This window comes from Scyliorhinus torazame, chromosome 9 (assembly GCF_047496885.1).
Source record: "Scyliorhinus torazame isolate Kashiwa2021f chromosome 9, sScyTor2.1, whole genome shotgun sequence".
In the NCBI taxonomy this organism is placed as follows: Eukaryota; Metazoa; Chordata; class Chondrichthyes; order Carcharhiniformes; family Scyliorhinidae; genus Scyliorhinus; species Scyliorhinus torazame.
In genome coordinates, this window is record NC_092715.1 from 68,560,045 (window position 1) to 68,573,443 (window position 13,399).

Here is a 13,399-nt window from a genome sequence, read left to right on the forward strand (position 1 = left end):
GTACTGCAGGAATCTGTGCCAGGACCCCAACTGTTCGCATGATATATTAATGATTTGGATGAGGGAATTAAATGTATTGTCTCTAAATTTGTAGATGATACAAAGTTGGGTGGGAGGGGATGCAGAGATGCTTCAGCGGTATTCGGACTGGCTGAGTAAGTGGGCAGATGCATGGCAGATGCAGTATAAGGTGGATAAATGTGAGGTTATCCGCTTTGGTAGCAAAAATAGGAAGGCAGATTATTGTTTGATTAGGTGTAAATTTAGAGAGGTGGATACTCAGCGAGGCCTTGGTGTCTTCGTGCATCAGTCACTGAAAGTAAGTGCACAGGTGCAGCAGGCAGTAAAGAAGGGAAGTGGTTATGTGGCCTTCACAGCGAGAGGATTTAAATTTAGGAATAGAGATGTTTTACTGCAATTGTATTGGGCATTGGTGAGGCCACACCTGCAGTATTGTGTGCAGTTTTGGTGCCCTTATCTGAGGATGGACGTTGTTGCTGTGCAGGGAGTGCAGCATAGATTTACCAGGCTGCTTCATGGGATGGCGAGATTGTCATATGAGGAGAGACCAAGTCGGTTAGGATTATATTCATTGGAGTTTAGAAGAGTGAGAGGGAATCTCGTAGAAACTTACAAAATTCTAACAGGATTAGACAGGGTAGATTCAGAAACAATGCTCCCGATAGTAAGGGAGCCCAGAACTAGGGGTCATAGTTTGAGGATAAGGGGTAAACCCTGAGGTAAGGAGAAATTTCTTCACCCAGAGAGTGGTGAGTCTTTGGAATTCACTACCACAGAAAGTAGCTGAGGCTAAAATGGTGTGTAATTTCAAGAAGGAATTAGATATAGCTGTTGAGGCTAAAGGGATCAAGGGATATGGAGGGAAGGCAGGATCAGGGCCTTGAACTTGATGATCAGCCATGATCAGAATGAATGGCACAGCAGGCTCTAAGGGCTGAATGGCCTCCTACTGCTTCTATTTTCTCTGTATCTATGTATCTTCAAACAAACGCAAATATGGTTCCCAACTTAATGCGGGGGGCTGCCAAACCCGCCATGGAATTTGGGAGTGGAAAATCACAAAACATCTTTAGCCATTTTCCGCATTTTCCTGACCTGCAGGTCAAGATGGCACCGGAGAGTGACAACTCTGCGAGCTTGCCCCCACAGATCCTCTTCCTACATCTTTTATAGTAAGAAGTCTTATAACACCAGGTTAAAGTCCAACAGGTTTGTTTGACCTTCATTTGCCTGCGGAAGGAGCAGTGCTCCAAAGCTAGTGATTTGAAACAAACCTGTTGGACTTTAACCTGGTGTTCTAAGACTTCTTACTGTGCTCACCCCAGTCCAACGCCGGCATCTCCACATCATACATCTTTTATAACTGTTCTAACCTTTCAAAACTAAATTCTAACACTTATATAATCACTAACCACGTTTTTTAATGTTTACTTTCAGGTCTGGAGATTCTCCAACTTCCGAGGATCGATCTACATGACCCGGCCTGACCCGACTCGGCAGGACTCAATTGGCGACCTGACCCCGACCCCGACCTGGACAAAGAAGAGGCCCTGACCTCGCCTGGAACTCATCCTAGCATCTGGAGCACCCACCCCGGCATCCGAACCCCCAGGCCCAGCAACCAAAGCGTCCAACCCGGCACCCAGCCACACAACCTGGCACAATCCGACCTGGAGAGGCCCACCCAGCGCCCTGACTCACCTGAGGAAGGAAAGGAAGAAAATGAACATGGAGGTCTGACCAGGCCTAGCTGGAGGCCTGATCCCAAGAGCGGCCGACCTGACCACCGACGCTGGATCTGACCATGTGACCAGCCTGAACCGACCCAGGAAGACCTAGTCAGAATCTCAAATTCAATCACCCCCCAAAGCTGAGAATACCCCACACAGGGACCTGAACATGCCGAAAGAAAGACTCAACCTCGTGGAACCCCGGGGCCCGACTGGATCCCGAACATATCCCCCGGCAACCCCGAAGTCAAAACCACAGCCCACGACCCCTCCAGAAGCAACCACTTACCTTCCACAAGGTCAAGCGGCGACCTAGAAAAAAGGGGAATGCGCCAGTCTGCAGGTGAGGCTAAAACAAAGCGGTTTCAAGCCCCCTCTCCTCAGCATACTCCTAGCAAACGTCCAAGCGATCGAAAACAAGCTGGACGAGCTTAACGCTAGATTTACCTCTCATAGGGAAGTAAGAGACTGCTGTGTGCTCTGTTTGACAGAGACATGGCTCACTCCTGCCTCACTGGACTGTGCCATACAACCGGAGGACTTCTTAATTCACCGGTTGGACCCGGCAGCATCGGGCAAGGCGAAGGGTGGAGGGGTTTGCCCTCTCATCAACTCCTCCTGGTGCTCGAATAGGGTGACCCTGATGAACTTCTGCTCCCTGGACCTGGAATACCTGACTGTGAAGTGCCGCCCATACTACCTTCCACATGAGTTCACTTCTGTCATTATCGCAGCGGTCTACATCCCACCTCAGGCAGAGGTGAAGGCACTTGATGAACCGTAGACCACTATAAACAACCTGGAATCGGATAACCGGAGGTCTTGTTCATCATGGCCGGGGACGTCAACCAGGAAAACTTCAAGAGTGTCCTGCCAAAATTCCACCAACACATCTCCGGTCCCACCATGGGCCCTAACATCCTTGACCACTGCTACACAACCATCAAGGGCGCCCACTGATCCATCCCGTCCACATTTTGAAAAATCAGACCACAAGACAGTGCTCCTTCTCCCGGCACACAAGCAGAAACATAAGCGGGAGGATCCGGTGAAGAAGGTCATGCAATGCTGGTCCAAGGCAACAGAAGAGTTCCTACGTGACTGCTGGGAGTCAGTGGACTGGTCACTTTCGAAGACCTCAGCGGCCAACCTAGATGAGTATGTCACCACCGTCACAGACTTCATCAATAAGTGAGTCGAGGACTACATGCCAAGGAAGGTAGTACCCCATGGTTTAACCGGAAGATCCACTCCCGACCGAAATCCAGGTCTGAGGCATTCAAGACAGGCGACTATGACCTATACAAGGAATCCAGGTACAACCTCCGCAATGCCATCAGGGATGCCAAGAGAAAATATCAAACTAAGGTAGAGTCACAGACTAATGATACAAACTCTTGTCGGTTGTGGCATGTCTTAAACAATATAACGGGCTACAAAGCAAAGCCGAGTGGAATCTCTGGCAATAGAGCATCGCTCCCCGATGAACTCAATGCATTCTATGTTCGTTTTGAGCAGGAAGCCAACAAACCGACGTCACCTATTCCCAATAGCCTCGGACACACCCAAATCGACCGTCACAACCTCAGATGTAAGGTCGGCCTTCTCGAAAGTGAGCCCACGGAAAGCAACAGGTCGTGACTGAGTCCCTGTTCATGCACTCAGATCCTGCGTGGACCAACTGGCAGGTGTGTTCGCAGACATCTTTAATCTCTCCCTGCTTCAAGGTTCCCATCTGTTTCAAGAAGACCACCATCATACTGGTGACAAAGAAGAACTCGGCAATGTGCCTCAACGACAACCGGCTGGTGGCCATGACAACTATTATGAAATGCTTTGAGAGGTTGGTCATGAGACTAATCAGCTCCAAACTTCCAGATTGCCCTGATTCACTGCAATTTGCATACTGCCACCACCGGTCCACAGCAGATGCTATCTCCCTGGCCCTACACTCACCCCTGGAGCATCTCGACAACAAAGACACATACGTCAGACCCCTATTCATTGACTGCAGCTCCGCCTTCAGCACCATAATCCCAGCCAAGCTCATATCCAAACTCAAAAACAGGAGGGAGATAGAGAACTTAGTGGCATGGTGAAATGACAACAATCTCTCCCTCAATGTCAGCAAAACTAAGGAGCTGGTCATCGACTTCAGGAAGCAAAGTGTCATCCACACTCCTGTTAGTATCAATGGTGCTGAGGTGGAGATGGTTGACAGCTTCAAATTCCTAGGTGTAAATATCACCGACAATCTGTCCTGGTCCACCCACGTTGACGCTACGATCAAGAAAGCACAACAGCACCTATACTTCCTCAGGAAATTAATGAAATTCAGCATGTCCACAGCAACTCTTACCAATTTCTAGAGATATACCATAGAAATCACCCAATCTGGCTGCATCACAGCCTGGTATGGCAACTGCTCAGCCCAAGGCCGTAAGAAACTACAGAGAGCCGTGAACACAACCCAGTCTTTGAAGCGAACCCGCCTCCCATCCATTGACTCCGTCTACACATCCCGCAGGCTTGGGAAAGCGGGCAGCATAATCAAAGATCTTTCCCACCTGGGTTATTCTCTCTTCCAACCGCTTCCACCGAGCAAAAGATGCTAAAGTTGGAGAACACGCACCAACAGACTCAAAAACAGCTTCTTCCTCGCTGTTACCAGACTCCTGTATGACCCTCTTATGGACTGATCTAATCCTATGGACTAAACTAATCTTTCTATGCATCTTCTCTACAGTTGTAGCACTATATACCATATACTTCACCAGCTGTCTAAGCTTATGAATTTTCATTGTGTCCTCATGTATTTATCATATGTTCTGTGTTTTCATGTATGGAGCAATCTGCTTGGACTGTACGCAGAACAATACTTTTCACTGTACCTCGGTACACGTGACAATAATTCTAAATCCGCCCACCGTGACGTCCACCATTGATGGGACTGGAAGATCACGCCTGGTGAAGCAGTTTGTGGCAAATCTCCTGCTGAGCCTCCTAGAGGATGTGTAGTACAGGAAGATGGTGAGAAAAAGGAAGAAGGTGTGTGATATTACAAACTATCCTACAATTCTGTTACCTGAGAACATTTCCATGGTAAATGCTTTGACAACAAAGACACATAAATCAGATGACCCGCTTTGACAAAGGGTCATCTGGACTTAAAACGCTAGTTCTTTTCTCTCCCTACAGATGCTGCCAGACCTGCTAAGATTATCCAGCATTTTCTCTTTGGTTCCATGGTAAATGCAATGAGATCGCTGGAGGAGAATGATGTCTGCTCTCTGAAAGTCCCAACTGGATTTGGTGATTATGATGATTATCTTCACAAGTTTATATTGGGCAAGGCAAAGGGCTAGCATTCTCATTACTTGCCAACCTGGCTCACCCCTGAACCATCCAAACCCGAGAAAATACCAGGCAAGCTTATGCAACTTTTCATCATAGTTTAATCTATTAGGTCCGAGAGCATTGTTTGTTGTGTACCTGTTTGTTCAAATATTTTGGTCAGACTGTATTCAGACTCTTAATACTCCCCTTGTTGTACATAATTAATGTTATATTTTGCTCCTTGTGTAATTACAGACTTTTTTTTTAGTATGTTGCCTGTTATGGACTCCTCTGGTTTAGTAAAATCTTTTTAATTTGCATTTACATAGCGAGCAAATTAACTCAAGAGTTCAGTAAAGCTCACTAGTTGTACGGTAACACTCTGGAACTGTTGAAGCTTAAGAAGGAGGAAATGTTATCTCTAAATGCATTTTGGAAGGTCTAATGCAGGTAGGGAATATACAGTGAATGGTAGAACCCTCAAGAGTATTGAAAGTCAAAGAGATCTAGGAGTACAGGTCCACAGGTCATTGAAAGGGGCAACACAGGTGGAGAAGGTAGTCACGAAGGCATACGGCATGCTTGCCTTCATTGGCCGGGGCATTGAGTATAAGAATTGGCAAGTCATGTTGCAGCTGTATAGAACCTTAGTTAGGCCACACTTGGAGTATAGTGTTCAATTCTGGTCGCCACACTACCAGAAGGATGTGGAGGATTTAGAGAGGGTGCAGAAGAGATTTACCAGAATGTTGCCTGGTATGGAGGGCATTAGCTATGAGGAGCGATTGAATAAACTCGGTTTGTTCTCACTGGAACGAAGGAGGTTGAGGGGCGACCTGATAGAGGTATACAAAATTATGAGGGGCATAGACAGAGTGGATAGTCAGAGGCTTTTCCCCAGGGTAGAGGGGTCAATTACTAGGGGGCATAGGTTTAAGGTGAGAGGGGCAAGGTTTAGAGTAGATGTACGAGGCAAGTTTTTTACGCAGAGGGTAGTGGGTGCCTGGAACTCGCTACCGGAGGAGGTAGTGGAAGCAGGGACGATAGGGACATTTAAGGAGCATCTTGACAAATATATGAATAGGATGGGAATAGAAGGATACGGACCCAGGAAGTGTAGAAGATTGTAGTTTAGTCGGGCAGCATGGTCGGCATGGGCTTGGAGGGCCGAAGGGCCTGTTCCTGTGCTGTACAGTTCTTTGTTCTTTGTAAATAGTCTTTAGCACTCATGGGGATAAAAATAGCTCAAGTAAACATTTATTGGTGGGGTTTTTTGAGATCTGAGAATATAATAACTACCTATAACAACAGATCTTTGCATCGCATTTGACTCCCTTCCAGCTGTAATTGAAAGATTATTCCTTACAATGTTAAACTAAGTTATTTTTTCCTTGATTAAATTATCAGGAAAGTATTCACCTTTTCTTTTTTATGCTGCATTTCTGATGTAAAATGAAAGGGTGTGAATTTCTATCTATGCTTAATCCTTAAAATGCTTAATATTTTAGGATTGTAGGAACAGGCGCAAGCCATTCTGTCCTTTGATCCTGAAACAGAAATAGGAGCTTGAGTAGGTCCTCGAGCCTGTTCAACCATTCAGCATCACAGAATCTTTACAGTGCAGAATGGGGCAATTTGGCCCATCAAGCCTGCACTGGCTCTCTTGGAAGAGCATTCCGCCTCATCGCACTCACCTGCCTTATCTCTGTAACCTTGCACATTCTTTCTTTTCAGATAGCAATCTAATTCCCTTGTGAATACCTTGATCAAACGTGTCTCTGCCACCACCTCAGGCAATTCTTCCAGACTGCAACCACCCTCTGCGTGAAAAAATCTTTCCTCACATCATTTCTACTCCTTTTTCCCATCATTTTGAATTTGTGCCCTCTCTCCAATAATCGTGGCTGATCCTCAACTTTAAGTTTCCTGCCCTATCTCCATATGACTTTGTTTTCACGGTGTCCAAAACCCCGTTAATCTGCAACTTGAATATACTTAATGACAGACAATCAAAGATTGAACACCCTTTGAATGTAACCATTTCTCCGCATTTTAACCAGCTGACCCCTTATTCTGAGATTGTGGGCCCCTAATTCCCGACTCCCTTGGTGGGGAAGTATCCTCAAAGGATCTACTCTGTCAAACCCATGACCGCGACCACCTAGAAGTACAAAGGCAGCAGACACACAGGAACAGCACTACCTGCAAGCAAGTTCCCTCCTGCCCACCGCACCCAAACCATTCACCGTTCTGACATAAACATGGACATTGACAAGGACCCCAAGGTCCTTCTTTTCCTCAGCCCCTCTCAGCATCCTCCCATGTTTACCTATTCCCCAGCTTTGTTTGCCCTCCCTAAACGCTTTCCTAGTTTTTCCCTGGTGCCTCGACAGCGGCGTTAATGTGTTCCACTCTGCATGTACAGATAATATGGTGTTTGCATGTTATTAGCGTGCCTGACTCGGTATTCTCCGGGGCCTCCGTGATTCTCCACCTCCACCAGCAGGACTGCCCGACGCCGAGGTTCACTTACTCTCTTACAAATCGTGAAACAGGCGCTGTGCTGCTCAGTGAGGGAGAGGACGTAGGACATGCAGAGGCGCGGCCTTGGGCTGCCGCCCTGACACTCACAGGGCTGGCTGCGAGGTGTGGGCGGAAGGAGAGGGGGATGGATCATACAGCCAGGGTGACCCCCCACAGTATTGGCGCAGTGTCCAGGCACGGACCGCCATTCCTGTGGCCCATGATTCTACAGAATGACACTGGCCATATGGGTACCCGCACCCCGCCAGCCCACTATGCCTGCACCCCAGCCCCCACCCCCGCACCCCCACCATCGGGGCACCACGTGACCCCCGGAGGGCAACACCTACAATAGCCTCTACAGGGGGGCTGGACAGGGGCCATGGAGTTTACCACCAGAAAAGGCCTTGCCAGCCGAATATACCCTTGGCAGCAATGACGGGTGCCAGGGCCTGAAGCTCCGAGGCTGCCAGGCACCAACAGGGCCAGGGGCGTGGGGATGAGTAGGGGGACATGCAAGGGCAGGGTCTGCAGTGCCAACCGGGGCCACCGTATAGCCCATTGAACCTGGTTGGGCCGGGGGTATGTACCATGCTAACATGTCGGCCTTTCACCTCCTGCAGACAATGGATATTGGAATTCAACCAGCAGCGTTGACCTTCCTCTTATTTGCCGCAGTCAAACAAAGAACAAAGAACAAAGAAATGTACAGCACAGGAACAGGCCCTTCGGCCCTCCAAGCCCGTGCCGACCATACTGCCCGACTAAACTACAATCTTCTCCCCTTCCTGGGTCCGTATCCTTCTATTCCCATCCTATTCATATATTTGTCAAGATGCCCCTTAAATGTCCCTATCGTCCCTGCTTCCACTACCTCCTCCGGTAGCGAGTTCCAGGCACCCACTACCCTCTGCGTAAAAAACTTGCCTCGTACATCTACTCTAAACCTTGCCCCTCTCACCTTAAACCTATGCCCCCTAGTAATTGACCCCTCTACCCTGGGGAAAAGCCTCTGACTATCCACTCTGTCTATGCCCCTCATAATTTTGTATACCTCTATCAGGTCGCCCCTCAACCTCCTTCGTTCCAGTGAGAACAAACCGAGTTTATTCAACCGCTCCTCATAGCTTATGCCCTCCATACCAGGCAACATTCTGGTAAATCTCTTCTGCACCCTCTCTAAAGCCTCCACATCCTTCTGGTAGTGTGGCGACCAGAATTGAACACTATACTCCAAGTGTGGCCTAACTAAGGTTCTATACAGCTGCAACATGACTTGCCAATTCTTATATTCAATGCACCGGCCAATGAAGGCCAGCATGCCGTATGCCTTCTTGACTACCTTCTCCACCTGTGTTGCCCCTTTCAATGACCTGTGGACCTGTACTCCTAGATCTCTTTGACTTTCAATACTCTTGAGGGTTCTACCATTCACTGTATATTCCCGACCTGCATTAGACCTTCCAAAATGCATTACCTCACATTTGTCCGGATTAAACTCCATCTGCCATCTCTCCGCCCAAGTCTCCAGACAATCTAAATCCTGCTGTATCCTCAGACAGTCCTCATCGCTATCCGCAATTCCACCAACCTTTGTGTCGTCTGCAAACTTACTAATCAGACCAGTTACATTTTCCTCCAAATCATTTATATATACTACAAAGAGCAAAGGTCCCAGCACTGATCCCTGTGGAACACCACTGGTCACAGCCCTCCAATTAGAAAAGCATCCCTCCATTGCTACCCTCTGCCTTCTATGGCCTAGCCAGTTCTGTATCCACCTTGCCAGTTCACCCCTGATCCCGTGTGACTTCACCTTTTGTACTAGTCTACCATGAGGGACCTTGTCAAAGGCCTTACTGAAGTCCATATAGACAACATCTACTGCCCTACCTGCATCAATCATCTTAGTGACCTCCTCGAAAAACTCTATCAAGTTAGTGAGACACGACCTCCCCTTCACAAAACCGTGCTGCCTCTCACTAATACGTCCATTTGCTTCCAAATGGGAGTAGATCCTGTCTCTAAGAATTCTCTCCAGTAATTTCCCTACCACTGACGTAAGGCTCACCGGCCTGTAGTTCCCGGGATTATCCTTGCTACCCTTCTTAAACAGAGGAACAACATTGGCTAATCTCCAGTCCTCCGGGACATTCCCTGAAGACTGCGAGGATCCAAAGATTTCTGTCAAGGCCTCAGCAATTTCCTCTCCAGCCTCCTTCAGTATTCTGGGGTAGATCCCATCAGGCCCTGGGGACTTATCTACCTTAATATTTTTTAAGACACCCAACACCTCGTCTTTTTGGATCACAATGTGACCCAGGCTATCTACACCCCCTTCTCCAGACTCAACATCTACCAATTCCTTCTCTTTGGTGAATACTGATGCAAAGTATTCATTTAGTACCTCGCCCATTTCCTCTGGCTCCACACATAGATTCCCTTGCCTATCCTTCAGTGGGCCAACCCTTTCCCTGGCTACCCTCTTGCTTTTTATGTACGTGTAAAAAGCCTTGGGATTTTCCTTAACCCTATTTGCTAATGACTTTTCGTGACCCCTTCTAGCCCTCCTGACTCCTTGCTTAAGTTCCTTCCTACTTTCCTTATATGCCACACAGGCTTCGTCTGTTCCCAGCCTTTTAGCCCTGACAAATGCCTCCTTTTTCTTTTTGACGAGGCCTACAATATCACTCGTCATCCAAGGTTCCCGAAAATTGCCGTATTTATCTTTCTTCCTCACAGGAACATGCCGGTCCTGTATTCCTTTCAACTGACACTTGAAAGCCTCCCACATGTCAGATGTTGATTTGCCCTCAAACATCCGCCCCCAATCTATGTTCTTCAGTTCCCGCCTAATATTGTTATAATTAGCCTTCCCCCAATTTAGCACATTCATCCTCGGACCACTCTTATCCTTGTCCACCAGTACTTTAAAACTTACTGAATTGTGGTCACTGTTACCGAAATGCTCCCCTACTGAAACATCTACACCTGGCCGGGCTCATTCCCCAATACCAGGTCCAGTACCGCCCCTTCCCTAGTTGGACTGTTTACATATTGTTTTAAGAAGCCCTCCTGGATGCTCCTTACAAACTCCGCCCCGTCTAAGCCCCTGGCACTAAGTGAGTCCCAGTCAATATTGGGGAAGTTGAAGTCTCCCATCACCACAACCCTGTTGTTTTTACTCTTTTCCAAAATCTGTCTACCTATCTGCTCCTCTATCTCCCGCTGGCTGTTGGGAGGCCTGTAGTATACCCCCAACATTGTGACTGCACCCTTCTTATTCCTGATCTCTACCCATACAGCCTCACTGCCCTCTGAGGTGTCCTCTCGCAGTATAGCTGTGAAATTCTCCTGAACAAGTAGCGCAACTCCACCTCCCCTTTTACATCCCCCTCTATCCCGCCTGAAACATCTAAATCCTGGAACGTTTAGCTGCCAATCCTGCCCTTCCCTCAACCAGGTCTCTGTAATGGCAACAACATCATAGTTCCAAGTAGTAATCCAAGCTCTAAGTTCATCTGCCTTACCCGTAATGCTCCTTGCATTAAAACATATGCACTTCAGGCCACCAGACCCGCTGTGTTCAGCAACTTCTCCCCGTCTGCTCTGCCTCAGAGCCACACTGTCCCTATTCCCTAGTTCTCCCTCAATGCTCTCACCTTCTGACCTATTGCTCCCGTGCCCACCCCCCTGCCATACTAGTTTAAACCCTCCCGTGTGACACTAGCAAACCTCGCGGCCAGGATATTTATGCCTCTCCGGTTTAGATGCAACCCGTCCTTCTTATACAGGTCACACCTGCCCCGGAAGAGCTCCCAGTGGTCCAGATAATGGAAACCCTCCCTCCTACACCAGCTGTTTAGCCACGTGTTTATCTGCTCTATCTTCCTATTTCTAGCCTCACTGGCACGTGGCACAGGGGGTAATCCCGAGATTACAACCCTCGAGGTCCTGTCTTTTAACTTTCTGCCTAGCTCCCTGAACTCCTGCTGCAGGACCTCATGCCCCTTCCTGCCTATGTCATTAGTACCAATATGTACAACGACCTCTGCCTGTTTGCCCTCCCCCTTGAGGATTCCCTCTACCCGTTCGGAGACATCTTGGACCCTGGCACCAGGGAGGCAACATACCATCCTGGAGTCTCTTTCACGTCCACAGAAGCGCCTATCTGTGCCCCTGACTATAGAGTCCCCTATTACTAGTACTCTTCTGCGCTTTGACCCTCCCTTCTGAACATCAGAGCCAGCCGTGGTGCCACTGCTCTGGCTGCTGCTGTTTTCCCCTGATAGGCTATCCCCCCCGACAGTATCCAAAGGGGTATATCTGTTCGAGAGGGGGACAACCACAGGGGATTCCTGCACTGACTGCCTGCCCTTTCTGGTGGTCACCCATTTCTCTGCCTGCACCTTGGGTGTGACCACATTTACATAACTGCGATCTATAGCGCAGTCCTGGGGGATGCCCTGCGGCTGTACGAGCTGGAGCTGCTCGAGGAGGAGGAAGCTACCGGAACCTGCCCCAGAGGAACAGGAGGCAGCTGGTGAGGATGGAGGGCCAGCCACCCAACAAGCCGACGAGGATATGGTGCATAGGAGGCACCGCATAAACTCTTGTGTGCACTGGCACTGCCTGTCATTTGAGGACCTGATGGACCGTGCATGCGTCAAAGACTCCGGCTGAGTAATGATGTATCTGCCAGGTCATTGTGCATCTGGCACCACGGGGGAACGGTGGAGGAAACCCACTCCTGATGGGCTTGAAAGTGAGCGACGCCCTGAACCTTTACGTTACCGGGTCTTTCCAGGCATCGAGTGGGGACTGTTATCGGCCAGGGTTTAGAGAACCCCAAAGTATATCATGGAGTTCACGTGACCCGCAGTTTTTACTAGATTGTGGTATGGGGAGCACACGGCCCACTCTACAGGTGTGGTACAGCAGAAATGGAAAAGTATTTTTTAAAGCAAAACAATGTTTATTCTATGAACTCAAATTAACCTTTTTAAAACATACAGCGAACATCTTAGCAACCATTAATTCAAATACAACCCCCAAAGAATACAACACTAAGTAATCCTTTAAGCTTTCCTTTTAACATCCATAAGACTTAAAACACCTTTTACCAGAAGCACCTCAGGTTAAAGTCACTACTGTTATTAGTTTTAAATCACCAGGATCGATTTACAGTCTTTAGATTACAGAGAGAGACTCTAATACACTTCCTGGCTGTGACTGCAGCGATCCAGCTCTGAAAACGAAACCAAAACACACCCTGCAGCAAAGAGCCTAAAACGAAAGTAAAAAGCTGGCAGACATGCCCAGCTCCACCCACACTCTGACATCACTGCAGTAATAAACACTAATTTCTTAAAGGTACTCTCACTACAGATACTTATATACACACCCATTTATAAACACCCATTTCTTAAAGGTACTCTCACATGACACCTCCCCCCAAGAAAAAAAAAAACCATCAACTTCAAGATGGTTTCATTTTTCACCATCCTTTAAGAAATGCACACAGTAAATATACTTTTTCGTTTCAAAAAACAACACATGCAAACATGTATAATAATATAGTCCATTTTGTTTTCGTTTTTCTTCCTCAAACTGAAATGAAATGAAATGAAATGAAAATTGCTTATTGTCACAAGTAGGCTTCAAATGAAGTTATTGTGAAAAGCCCCTAGTCGCCACATTCCGGCGCCTGTTCGCGGAGGCTGTTACGGGAATCCTTCTTGATTGACAGTCTCTTTGAACAAGAAGGTCTCTGTGCGATCCGTCCATTT

General features: G+C 47.8%; 1 protein-coding gene across 2 annotated transcripts in view; it reads right to left on the reverse strand.

Moving 5' to 3' along the window:
• LOC140429278 (uncharacterized) overlaps nt 1-13,399 on the reverse strand; it is a 41,909-nt gene that overhangs the window by 4,389 nt on the left and 24,121 nt on the right. The gene's annotated exons all lie outside the window — the stretch shown is intronic.